This window comes from Aythya ferina (genome assembly GCF_964211825.1).
Source record: "Aythya ferina genome assembly, chromosome: 2".
NCBI classification, from domain to species: Eukaryota; Metazoa; Chordata; class Aves; order Anseriformes; family Anatidae; genus Aythya; species Aythya ferina.
Window position 1 is genome coordinate 161,271,508 of NC_140297.1, and position 13,521 is coordinate 161,285,028.

The 13,521-nt window shown below is 41.0% G+C and overlaps 1 protein-coding gene across 3 annotated transcripts in view; it reads left to right on the forward strand.

The window, feature by feature from the left end:
• Nucleotides 1–13,521, forward strand: part of FAM83H (family with sequence similarity 83 member H) — a 30,561-nt gene that overhangs the window by 7,633 nt on the left and 9,407 nt on the right. Inside the window, exon 2 of one of the 3 annotated variants that reach the window (XM_084509219.1) lies at nucleotides 7,294–7,435. The exons of the other annotated variants lie outside the window; for them this stretch is intronic. The gene's annotated coding sequence lies outside the window, so the exon portion shown is untranslated. The remainder of the gene's footprint in view (nucleotides 1–7,293; nucleotides 7,436–13,521) is intronic. 3 annotated transcript variants of the gene reach the window in all.

The window sequence follows — 13,521 nt, forward strand, 5'->3', positions numbered from 1 at the left end:
GATCTCTTATCTCTGGTAACAGCAACGGGAGCCAAGGGAACAGCATGGAGCTGTGACAGGGGAGGGTCAGGGTGGATATTAGGAAATGGTTCTTCACTGAGAGGGTTTTTGGGCAGTGGAACAGGCTTCCCAGGGAAGTCATCATGGCCCCAAGCCTGCTGGAGTTCAAGAAGCATTTGAACAATGCTGAGACAGGTGGTTTGATTTTTGGATGGTCCTGTGTGGAACCAGGAGTTGGACTTGATGATCCTTGTGGGTCCCTTCCAACTTGGGATATTATATGATTACACCACTGTATACAAAGCCGTATTTCACTTTAATCTTGCAGCTCCATTCCCATCATCTCAAAAAATTACACAGTAGTACTGAAAAATTCAGAGAAGAGAGTAGACTAGAGACATAGAACTGCAAACATGTAATAAACAGTTCAATAAGTTAGAGTTCTCCATTTAGAAAAGTGATGACTGAGGCAGGAGTTAACATATAAAATCAGAGGGGCATGATGAAGTTCAGTAGATACTGTTTTTTTAATCAAAAGAAAAAGACAAAGAGTGAGAAGCAGATTCTAAAATAAAGGAGACTGTTCTTTATAGCTGAGCTGTAGAACTCCTTGCCTCTGGCTGTTGTAGATGCTGAAATTATATATGGGTTTGGGAAAACTCTATGTGAGTTTATGACAGTAAAATCCTTTGAAGCTGTCTACAGTCATTAAAGCATATCTGGCTCAGGAAGTTCTTGAATCTCAAGAAGCTAACGTTGAATTAGAGAAGCTGGTGAAGCATTATAAATGCTTGGCCTGTCCCTATATATTTTTCCTGTCATCTGCTGTCAGACCCCACTGGAGATTAGATTCTAGGCTACCAAGACATTTAACCTGAACCTGTACAGCTGTTTTTATGCTCTGTTCTCCCTTAGTCATTCAATTTCAGAAATATATATTAAAGAGAGGGTTCAGACATAGTGAGAATGAATTCTGGAGAGACTGAGAATTTTGGGATACTTTATCTAGAGAAGCCAGAAAGTAAATAAATAAATAGAGATGAGGAAAGGGCAGGTGAAGTGCAGAGATGTGTAGAGGGGCTTTTATAGTAGAGATGTTTAGTGCTAAAGAACACAATACATAGGAGTATAGTACAGTACACTGTATGGAATGGGATTGGGAAAAAGTATAACCTTTCTGGAGGATTATGATCTAAATCAGCATCATTTAGATGAGGAAAAGTCATCTCAGTAATTTACAGAGAGAAAATTGCTTGAAATATGTTGTTTTGAACACAGTTTCAGATTAAGGACATGGCTGCACACAAAAATGCTTTGTACTATAACACGTCATCACAGAGTAACTATTTCATAGCAGCTACCTATATGCATGTACCCCTACTGTAAAGTTCTCTGTCGTAAATGCAAGGTATTACAGTTCACTTGTGTTGAAGAAGTAATTGCCTTTCACTCATGACAATAAAAGTGCATGATAGGTACAGTGGGTCATTAGGTTTCCACAAAAACAGTTTACTTCACAGTAATTGTATCTTGAGTCTGTACCCTAATGGCCAGTTGTTAGTTGGATGAATATGCTAAAATCATTCAGTGGATAAAAGTACATTACTTTCAAAAGGCCATTGATAAGATCTCTCACAAAATTTACTGAAAATAAATAAACACTGAAATTATTAAATCCAGGGAGAAATGCAGGTAACTTTGGAAAAGAAACTAACAAACCTAGGTGAAAGAGCACCAGCATGATGCATATTAACCAGCATAATGCAAATGAAACCTCGTGTTGCTGGTGCAAGGTAATTTATACAAAGGAAAAAAATGATATAATTATATGCCCTCTGGCATTCAAGTGAATATGCAGTTTGGGTTGGTGATGGTGTGAGTATGTTTATTATAATGAGCCCAAATTTCTTCAAATAATCTAAATGACTACTTTCTGAAATATGATTAAAAATCCTACATTATGTTAACAGGTTTTGTGTGTTAGGTAGATAATGAAATAGTAATTTATTACTATTGATCATTAAAGAGAAGGTATTAACAATGTTCATTGTTATCAGACTTCCCAGCAATTGAGTCTTTGTCCAGTGCTTCTCAGGAGTTTGATAAGGAGTTTAGGTAATCAGTAAATAACCTGGTAACATTCAAGGTTAATGTAAAATTGGTCAAAACAGTAAATATCATTATATATTAAGTTGAAACAGTAAATATCATATATATATTAAGTACAACATCACAATCTGATTACTGGAGTTCCTGAAGACAGTCCAGCAAAGGGCTATGAAGATGCATAGGGGGCTGGAGCATCTCATAGGAGGAAAGGCTGAGGGAGCTGGGCCCATTTAGCCTGGATAAGACAAAGTTGAAAGGGGATCTTATAAATGTATTTAAGTATCTTAAGGGAGGGTGACAAGACATTGGGGCCAGACTCTTTTCAGTGGTGCCCAGCAATAGGACAGGAAACAGTGGGCACAATCTGAAACACAGGAAGTTCCGTCTGAATATGAGGAAAAAATTCTTTACTGTGAGAGTGACGGAGCACTGGAACAGGTTACCCAGAAGTTGTAGAGTCTCCTTCTCTGGAGGTATTCAAAACCTGCTTTGACGTGATCCTGTACAATGTGCTTTAGGTGACCCTGCTTGAACAGGGAGGTTGGACTAGATGATCTCCAGAGGTCCTTTCCAACCTCACCATTCTGTGATTCTGTTAAGTGTTTTTAATAGTAAGATGTAAAACAATACACATAAACCAGAATAAAGGTTAGAATTGAAGATTTAGTCATTTTACCATGAAATGTAGTGTAAGATGAAAGTCACTAGGAGTACACTGTTCCTTGTTTTGGTATTGTGATACAAAGATGGATTACATTTCCAAAGTTCAGATAATTCATAAGGAAAAGCCCCAAACATTGTCCAGGGGCAGTAAACAGGCCCTAACAAGATAGAAAGTTCAGCTTATCATGGAGAAAGCTGAGAAGTGATTTACTTGAAGACACAGAAGATCTGGTAATAGGTAATTTTTCAGTTTTGCTCATGGAGACATTATAACAGTTAAAATCTGAAGATAAAGATTAATTTGACTTTGAAAAGAGATGCATTGTCACAGAAGGAAAAGTAAATGATCGCTGAAGTACCTTGCTAAGAAAATGGTTGACTCAGAGATATCTGGTATATTTAAAATAAAATCTATCTAATATATATTTAAGTACAGTTACTGAGAGGAATGTATTCACCTGTGTGAAAAAGCCTGCATTGTGCAAGCTGATAGTTTTGCTCTTTTTCCGCCCTTTGTGTTTGTACTTCTCTACTCTACCCACTCTGCTCTGCTGGATTCTACCAGTCAGAATTTCTGTATAGTATTGTGTGCTGCATGGTTACTGCTCTTCCATGCATATATTAAAATAAAAATGATAATCACTTCTGATATTGCAGGACTTGTCTGAAGGAATCAGCAAGTAGTTTTCCTCATGGTGCAACTAGATAAATGTGTTTAGAGCTTTTCATGTTCCTTTGATACAGCTGACCACAGCTACAGGTAGAATGAGACAGTGGAATGATGAGTTGCAAAATTCAAGGCAGATTTTTGATGGCTGGCAATGTTCAGTGCTAAGCTAACCCCCTTCATGTACTCTTAATTTATTAAAAAGCAGTTATGATATTGACTAGACAATAGACTTTTGAAAATTAAAATGCACACTTTAAAGTATTGTTTCAAAAAATAGTCATCATTGGATAGGTTTGTTTTTAGCAGATTTTCAAAAATTTCAATGTTAGGGTTTTTCTCTATTTAGTATTTTGACCAATAAAATAAAAGCACTTGTGATAAAGCCTTTAGATACTTGATTACTGGGGAGGTCAATAAAAATAATAGGGCATGTATACAGAACACCTTGGGTCACTTGATAAACAGATGGATCACGGTTAGTTTTTACACATACTAAGAATCCATTTATTGTTTAGAAAAAGGAGATTGTATCCCAACAACCATTTCAAAACCTCATGAATATCAGAATAACCAGTGAGGTCAAGTGTAATGCCATGGCAATATCCACAGATGTACAAACAGGAGTAGGGAGGCAGTTTTATCCTAAATACAGCATTGGTAAGAGAACAATCAAAATACTGTGTTCAGCCGTCCTGGGTGCATTTTATAACGGACCATGAACAAAGTGCAGGAGAGCTATTAGTACAGTTTGGGGGCTCGCAAAATGTCATACAGTGATTGTAGGATTCATCAGCTTTGATGTGGTAGTCTACTTTCATGTGAGACAATTCCTCACTTCACTGTATTGACAGATTTTGGTGGTTGGTAATAGGAGTATGGACACCAGTCATTTATGGAGATGCCTACAGTAGAGAGGCCTGAAGTTAGGTGGGAGCATTCTGCCCTACTGTAGATGTGTGAAAATATAACTGAAAAAGTGAAAAACTTGCTCTAATTTCTTTATCAGTTGTTTAAAGTCTGAAAATGCTGAAACCACATGCTCAGCAGGTTCTGGTATAATGTATTGAAGGGTTCAAGCTGAATCTTGACAGTGGATTGTAAAGAATCACAGAAGCAGGTTGGAAAAGACCTTTAAGATCATCAAGTCCAACCATCCACCTAAAACTACAAGTCACCACTAAACCATACCCCTAATGTCATATCCACATGTCTTAAGTACCTCCAAGAATGGGGGCTCTACCACCTTCTTGGGCAGTTTGTTCCAAAGCCTAACCACCCCTTCCATGAAGAAAATCTTCCTGAAAACTAATTTAAACCTACCCTTGTATGCTTTCACTTGCCACCTGAGAAAAGAGACCGACATCCTCCTCACTGCAGCATCCTTTCAGGCAATTGTGGAGAGCGATGAGGTCTCCCCTCAGCCTCCTCCAGACCGAACAGCCCCTCAGCTGCCCCTCACCTCTTTTTTTCCAGTCCCTTCACCAGCTTCGTTGCTCTTTTCTGCACACTCTTGAGCAACTCAATGTCCTTAAAGTACTGAGGGGGGCCCAAAACCAAACACAATACTCGAGGTGCTGTCTCACCAGAGCTGAGCACAGAGGGCCATCACTTCCCTCGTCCTGCTGGCCACACTAGTTGTGATGCAGGCCAGGATGGCAATTGGCCTTTTGGCCACCTGCGCACACTGCCAGCTCCCATTCGGTCGGCTGTCGAACAGCACCCCCAGGGCCTTTTCCAGACACTTTTCCCCAAGCCTGTACCGCTGCATGGGGTTGTTATGACCCAAGTGCAGCTCTCAGCATTTAGCCTTGTTGAATGCCATACACGCAGATGCGGCCCATCGATCTAGCTTGTCCAGATCCCTCTTCAGAACCTTCTTATTCTCAAGCAAATCAACAATCCCACTCAACTTGGTGTCGTCTGCTAATGTACTGAGGGTGCACTCAATTCTCTTATCAATATAATGGATAAAAATATTAAACAAAACCAAGTACTGAGCTGCAGGGAACGCCACTTGTGACTGGCCATGAACTGTATTTAACTCCATTCACAACAACCCTTTGTATATGACAGGATAAAGGTAATCTTGGAGATAAAAACTGAAGACTAAGAAGTGAAATTTTGGAAGACCGATTTTTAATGTGTCTAGGAGAAAGATTAAGAGAAGACTTGACCAAATGTGTCTGTATTAAGAAATGAATCTTATCCCATACTCATTCAATTTTATCCATTTTATTGAGGGGATTACAAAGCAATTATTTTGCATGTGGACATTTTATACACTGGCATTTAGTTAAAAAATCTGACTGTTGGGGAGCAATCCTTTTTCCTAAACTTGGATGGTTAGTGTCTTCTTAGGTGCTTTAAGGTATCTGAAACATGGCAGATGTAGCACAAGACCTGTGAGAGACTTGCACCCTTCTTGACCAGCAGATGGAAGCCAGGCAAGGTACCTTAGGGCATCCAGAGTGACATTCAACAGCTGTATGTAGACCCCTGAATTGCTCCCCTGGTTATAGTTTGTACTTTATTTATGTTCAGTTTACCCAATACTTAAGGACTGCATACGGGGAAGAAGTTTGAACTTTTCCTCTTGCTACCTAATATGGCTTGGGATTTTCTAAGACAACAGGGATTACACAGGAAATTAATTGGTGGCATATGCCAGCATGTTTAATGGCTTGAAAGAACTTCTCACGTCCCATACTGGTATGTTCTGCTCATAAAATCAAGTTTGAAACATTTGCTGAAATTTTCTGCCAGGTCATACTGGCAGGATATAAGAGGGGTCCTTTACTTTCTTGTACAATGTAGGGTCAGTATGCTTCCTGAGATATTTTTTCCAGATAAAGTTGCAGCTGCTGAAGGTGTGAAGGACTTTCGTGGTGTGCTTGATCTTTCCAGTTCCCTTCTGATAGTACATTGCAGGTTTTATGGCTTTGTGGCTTCGGTACTAAGGTTCTTGACTTTTTTCAGTACTTGTCCTATGAATGGAAGAAAGGATGCTTTCAGTGGCTCTTCTCGAACTGATTGTTTGTCACATGGCTGCTCACAACTCTGAAAGCTGGAGTAACTGATTTATATGAGCTCTTCTACAGTAAACATATACAATTCAGTTCCTGAACTATAACTCCAGTACAGAACATCACATTACCCTCTATAAATACCCTCAAGAACATCATGGTGGTGCCACATTGTTTTTCTCAGCATCTTAATTTTTCACTAGATTCCCCACAACTTGTGTCATTAAATTTTTTAAACAGCAACTAGCAAATTTAATAAAGTGAAATTCCTAATGTAATTGAATAAATAAACATATAAATAAGTAAAGTTCTCTAATAACAGTAGTTACAGGTTTCCATATACATTTGGTATATTTTGAGTTTGTGACTCGGTTTCTTCGGCAGTTACAGTAGTTCAGATTTCCAAATATATGGTGTCTTTCTTTTTTTTTTTTTTTTTTTTTTTTTCCTGGGGTAAAAGAAGCTGCCAAAAAGAGATTTGCAACTGAAGATCAAGCAACAGGACAATCCACTTCTTGGTGTTCCTCTTTTGTTTTGGATGTTACCATAATCTTCTGGGAAAATCCAGCCATCATGCAAGAATACTAATAAATAACGTGTGCCCTAATCTTCCATTACTATGGATTCAGGAAATCTCACAAGGTATCCGGTGAATTCCCATTAAAGGAACAAAGGCATAAAAGCAAAGAGTAGCCATCTAACTTTAATGAGAGCCTTTGACAATGAGTTCTAAGGAAGTAAGGACCCAGATGGGCTGTCCATTTCATAGAGCTCTCTCCCTGATTTTGCTTCTTCTGCTAAATACTTCCTTTATTTTTTTCTTTCCAGAACTCCTACATGATAACTGCCACAGATTTAAGATAGAATGAGGAACTGCTTGTTCTTAGCTGCCCCTCCTGGCATTCTAGGTGCTGAATGCCCTACAAAATAAGTAACAAAATACCCAGTTCTGGAGTCAAACAATAACGAGGTAATACTTCATATTTAGTAATATCTCTAATCGTCTCTGTGGCATGTGAATTGATGCTGAACAACATTACTGCACAGCATTACACTGTGATAGCTAACATTTTGAATGGATCAAAACTAATTAACAGAACAGAAGAGGAACGGAATGGAACGGAATGGAACGGAATGGAACGGAATGGAATGGAGATAGGATAGGATAGCATAGAGTAGAGTAGAGTAGAGAAGAATAGAATAGAGTAGAATAGAGTAGAATAGAATAGAATAGAATAGAATAGAATAGAATAGAATAGAATAGAATAGAATAGAATAGAATAGAATAGAATAGAATAGAATAGAATAGAATGAATAGAATAGTTGCAAGGGACCTGCAAAGATCAAGTCCATTTCAGACTACTTCAGGGCCAATCCAAAGTTAAAACATATCATTAGGAACAATTGCAAAGGACCTACAGAGATCATCTAGTCCAACTGCCTGACCACTTCAGGGCTAACCAAAGTTAGAGCATATTTCTGAGGGCATTGTCTAAATGCCTCCTGAATACAGACACGCATGGGGCATCATTCACTTTGCGTGAAAGCCTGTTCTAGTGTTCTACATCCCTCACAGTAAAGAAATTTTTCCTTATGTCCAGTCTCAACTTCCCTTGACATAACATTGTGCCATTCCCTCACATTTTATCATTGGTTACTAGGGAGAAGAACCAACACCTCCCTCTCCATTTCAGCTCCTCAGGAAGCTGCAGGAAGCAATGAGGCTGTCTCTTAGCATTCTTTTCTCCAGACTAGACAACCCAGGTGTCCTCAGAGGACATGCATTCCAGCCCTTTTACCAGCTTTGTTGCCTTCCTCTGGATGCTTTCAAGTATCTTAGTATCCTTTTATTTTCTAAGAGACAGTAGATGTAGATATAGATATAGATATAGATGATATAGATAGGAAACCGTACTGTGGGAAACCAGCATTAGCCATAAATGGTATGTAATCATTTCCACTAATTTGTAGGGGAATTGCTCATTGAATGCTGGAGATGGCAGCTTAACCACACCAAATTTGAAACAGTATCTCAGAGTTCTGCAAGTTTTGGATAGCTATTCCCAGGAGTTGTAACTTTAAGAAAAAAAAATCACTAATACATTAACTAAAATTCTATAAGGGCCGAGAGAAATTCTGCAAGATGGACTGTAAAGGAGTATGCTTGCTAAGATTGCAATTGCACGGAATCCAAAACCTCTGGTGACTGTGCTGTACTGTATTGAATTACCATTCCTAGCAGAGTTTCTGCCCAGGAGCTACCTAAATGACTTTTGCAAACTTTAACTTATTCACTGATTTGAGATCAGGTCATGTTTACCATATGACAGAAGATAATGACATTTGAAGTTGCAGCTAACTTCTTTCCTCCTGCTTACCCAGACAGGAAAGTAGTTTTAAAGACTACTGAAAGAGTAACAGTCATTTTGTGCATCTTTTGCCGTATACAGCATGGGATATGTTGATTGTAGATAGCATCATGTGAAATGCCAAAGGGAGATTATTGGGATGATGCCATTGCTGAGTGTTCCTGGGATATTTCTTCACTGAAACTACACATACTTTTGGGGGCTTATAAATGGTGTAGTGCAAATACACCATATCAATGATACAGGTGGAGAAAAAGCATTATTCATGCAAGCTGAGAATTCATCAACATATTATATTGTTGCCACAGAACAGGGAATTGAAGAATGGCAGCCAATTCTACAACATTCAAAAAACATACAAAGCACAGCACATCACCTTACCCCTTTAAACATTCTTATAGCAATATAAATGCTTACAGCTATTAACTAGAAAGCACTCTAGATTAGCAGCCTTAAGGAAAAATGCCATATAGAATATAACTGTATATTATCACACACCTCTCTTCTCACATGAACAGAAATGCCTGTGTAGTATCCTTTTGGGCCAGGAAATCAGCTACCTATGTTTTTGATGCAACAGATTCAGAGATCTTGATTTGTTGAAGCTTCTTCTCCTTGTATGCAGAAATTTCAACCTCTTCAATTTTTGGCTGGATCCAAAAGCTGCAGTAATCTTTACAGATGTATATACAACCAGTTGCTCTTGAGACTGTATATATTCCCCAGAAACTAAATCTGTATCATTAGACTGTCAGTCTTCCATCTTGCACAAACATTAGGTGCAGAGACTTGTTCCACTTCTGATATACCAGCAATTGCATCACTCATGGAACAGAATCATATCTTTTTGAATGCCTTCCCAGGAACTGCCCTACTGCTTTCATGCTCCAGAATCCTATTTAGTAAGTTATTTTTAAGTGTTGCAGAATATTTAAGAGACTTTTTAAATAAACTCCTGCTTAGGTATTGTGTAAGCTGTTTCAAAACAGATTTGTCTATGATTCTGTGAAGAGAAATACTTTATTGCATGCACAGCAAGCAAAGTGTGTACAGGTAGTTGAAATTGCTGCTCTGCTTACATGTATTACCCATGCAGCTGTGAAAGTGTCCCGAGTGTATCAGCCACATTGCATGTGCTCAACTTTCTGTGCAGCCCTTGCGCTATTAGTCTGGCACTACCTGGGGGCACTGGGCTTCTGTGAAGTAATGTAGCATTTATCTATGAATCCTCCCTCTATATAGCAGGCTGCCCAGTTACAGCTGCTGCTGCAAACCACTTGTCAGACAATCCAGACAGAAATATGAAATCTTCAGAACCTTCCTGAACTTCATATCTGGAGGGGAGGGGAGGGGAGGGGAGGGGAGGGGAGGGGAGGGGAGGGGAGGGGAGGGGAGGGGAGGGGAGGGGAGGGGAGGGGAGGGGAGGGGAGGGGAGGGGAGGGAAGGGAAGGGAAGGGAAGGGAAGGGAAGGGAAGGGAAGGGAAGGGAAGGGAAGGGAAGGGAAGGGAAGGGAAGGGAAGGGAAGGGAAGGGAAGGGAAGGGAAGGGAAGGGAAGGGAAGGGAAGGGAAGGGAAGGGAAGGGAAGGGAAGGGAAGGGAAGGGAAGGGAAGGGAAGGGAAGGGAAGGGAAGGGAGAAAAAAAGAAAAAGGAAAGGAAAAGGAAAAAGAGGAGGAAACAAAATCTCTTCAGGGAAATCAGAGTACACGGTAGCCATACTTAAAAGTGAGCCAAATCTAAAATTTCCTCACACTCAGGCTCTGCATAACCTAGGGAATCCTTGGGGGGGGGGAGGAAGATACTGCTTTACAGCTTTTCTGCCTTTCCTTGGGAACAGCATAATGGTCAAACACCGTAGCTATGCTTAAATTTATTGTTCCCACTTGTGAGGGACTTGTTCTTCTATCCTTGCAGCTCAGAGGTACTTATGTTTATAGTGGCAGACATAATTTCTGGGTTTTATTTCACAATTCTCAGATTTGTGCGTGTATTTGGGAAGAGATTAAAAGTACCTGTAGGAAGTGAGGAGGGTGAATGATTAGAGCTTTGCCCGGGCAAAGACAGGAATGGCACACTCAGCGGGCTGCAAGTTCTCTCCAAGTGGAATTTAGCGGTGCTTTCTCAGCATTAACTTGTAAGCAGAAGGAGCTGGCTGAAATAAGACACAGCATCGCCCTCAGTTCTCGCCTTGCTAGCCAAAGAGGGTGACGGTGCAGATTTTCCAGCCTTGTTACTCAGCCACAGGACTGTTCACGCTCCGGTGTTTGGTCTAATCCAGTTCAGGTGTTTGCTGCGGCCTTCGGGGTCTGTTTTCTCAGGTAAAGGTGACGTCGGAAACCGCCCTGGCCCCGCCCCCCCGAGCTGTGCCCGGGGTGCTCGGGTTGGGCCTGGCGGGCCCGGCCTCGGCGCGCTGCGGCCAGCGCCGGTCTCTGTGGCGATCCTCCGGGGGCTGGCGGCTCCTCAGCCTGGCGCTGGGTGGGAGATAGTCAGGGCTGGCAGCAGGAAAGCTGATGGCCCAACACGTGTCCGCGGCTGGGTGCTGACAAACCTGCTCCGTGCCTGCCCTCCGGCCACACCACACCCTCTGCCCAGCCTGCGCAGAGCCTGGCTTAGCAGACACCCTGTGCGTTCGCAGCCGAGGCCGACACTCCTTAATGCACACGCAGCGAAATGATAGCCTCCGACACAGATGGGCGGAGGCAACGCCCTCGTAAGAGGCTGTTTTTAGCGTGCCAGCACAGCCGAGTGCAGATGTCTTTCCCTGTTACATGAGAAACACGAGTCCCCTTCTGAATGCCTCTGACAGACCACTGACCCTCCTGGGACTGGCTCTCCCACCTCACCTGTGATCACTGTATTCGGTCATACCAGGAGTTCCTCCAGCTCTGTTTTCTCCCTGTGGCCAATGGCTTAAAGAAAAGCATGAGGATGGTTTTTCTTTTTCATCAAAAGTATTTTTTCACTGGTGCGTTCTTGCTTGTTCCTGAGTACATTTGACTACCACAAATCCTTGGGGAATGTGACTTCCCCTATTGTAAAAACGACCCTACTTACCCTTCCCTTTGTTTCCTGACCTACCTTTTCAGCCACAAATTGTTGGATAGTGGAAAAGTGTTCTGGCAAAGTATCGTATGTCTGTCGTGCCCATCTATGCTTCCTTGGGCACATAGTGTTGCCCGCTGTCAGAGGTACAAGGGACAAGCAAACTTTGGAGCTGACAAGTATGTCCACTTCAAGAAAAGTGGTAATTTTCCTCATCTTTTTGTATCCAACTTCCTGCACTAATTCTCTCCTGCCCAGGCCACAGCCACAGCTGCTCTGCTGAATTCCCCTTACCACAGGCACCATCACCATCTCCTGCTGCCATCACCATCTCCTCAGCCCCATCACTACGAGCTCACCTACTGCAGCAGTGGTGCTGAAGCCATGCTTACAAGCCCAACTGTACCTGCATAAGTCCATCCCAACCTGGTTGTTTGTTACCCTGCACAATGTGCCCTGTGCTTCCTGCTGCAGAAATGATGCACATATGTATCCAGGCAGTCTCTGCATTAAGTCAGTCCAGGTTCAGCAACACTTACCCACTTGAGCTTCACACAGAGACTCGGTGGTACACATACGCCTCACCAATAAGGCTTACTTTGCTGGTGGGAAATGACAACTTACACACCCACAGTTTATGAGAGACATAGGAGATAATACCAGTGGCTTGTGATTTGCATGGGGATGAGTCCAACTGTTTTTTTTTAATTCTGTTGTTTAGTCCTAAGTGGGTATTTTTTCATGCAGTTGGGAAAAGGCCTTTCTAAGACAGCTTTTCAGTGATTAGTTCTTGACTCAGAGATACTTGGTCTTTGTCAGCAATCAGAAACTGAACAACATGGTGAAATGTTTGTTGCTAAAGAATATGAATCACATGTTTAAGTAGACTCATATGGTCTGTGTGCATTTCAATACGGCTGGATGCTGTGTTGAAGTGAAAACAGAATTCTACATCCTTGAGTGCAGTGATGATGGCAACAACAAAAGAGTCAAAATAAGAGGGGAAACACTGTCACGTGTACATCTAGTATTTTTCTTGCCAAGCATGGCAAGCACAGATGCATAGGCAAGAGTAGCAGTACTCCAGAGTAGTCAGTCAGAGTAGATCCATAGTGATATCTTTATAGTTAATGGTCTTCAAAGGGTTTTCTTCTTTTCCATTGAGATGTTAATTGTTTTTTGAACACTGGCAAAATTTTGGTATCTAAAACATCCTGTGGGAAGGAGTTCTGCAGAGTAAGAACAATTGAGCAAAAGCTTTCCTGGTGTTCAATTTGAACCCACTCCCTGCTAGTTTCAGTTGAAGCCCTTTCAGTTCTTGTAGTGGAGGAGGAAATAGACAGCTGTCCCTGCTCATATTTTGTAGACCTCTTCTCTAGGCTAAAGAATCATAGTTCACATTTATAATAGCCTTTTTGAGATGGGAAGAATGAGATTATTATTAGCAACATGTTCAGGTTGCAAGTTCCTCTGAATCTGTATTCTTTATTAAACAATGCTTAGTATTAGCTGACACTTTTCATTTAAAGGTTTATCTTTGTCATCTTTGATTTATAACAGTATTCATATATTAATCGATAAAATATAAAATTGTTTGTTTTGTCACTTTGCATTTATCAGCATTATATTCCCTTTTGCCATTTTTATT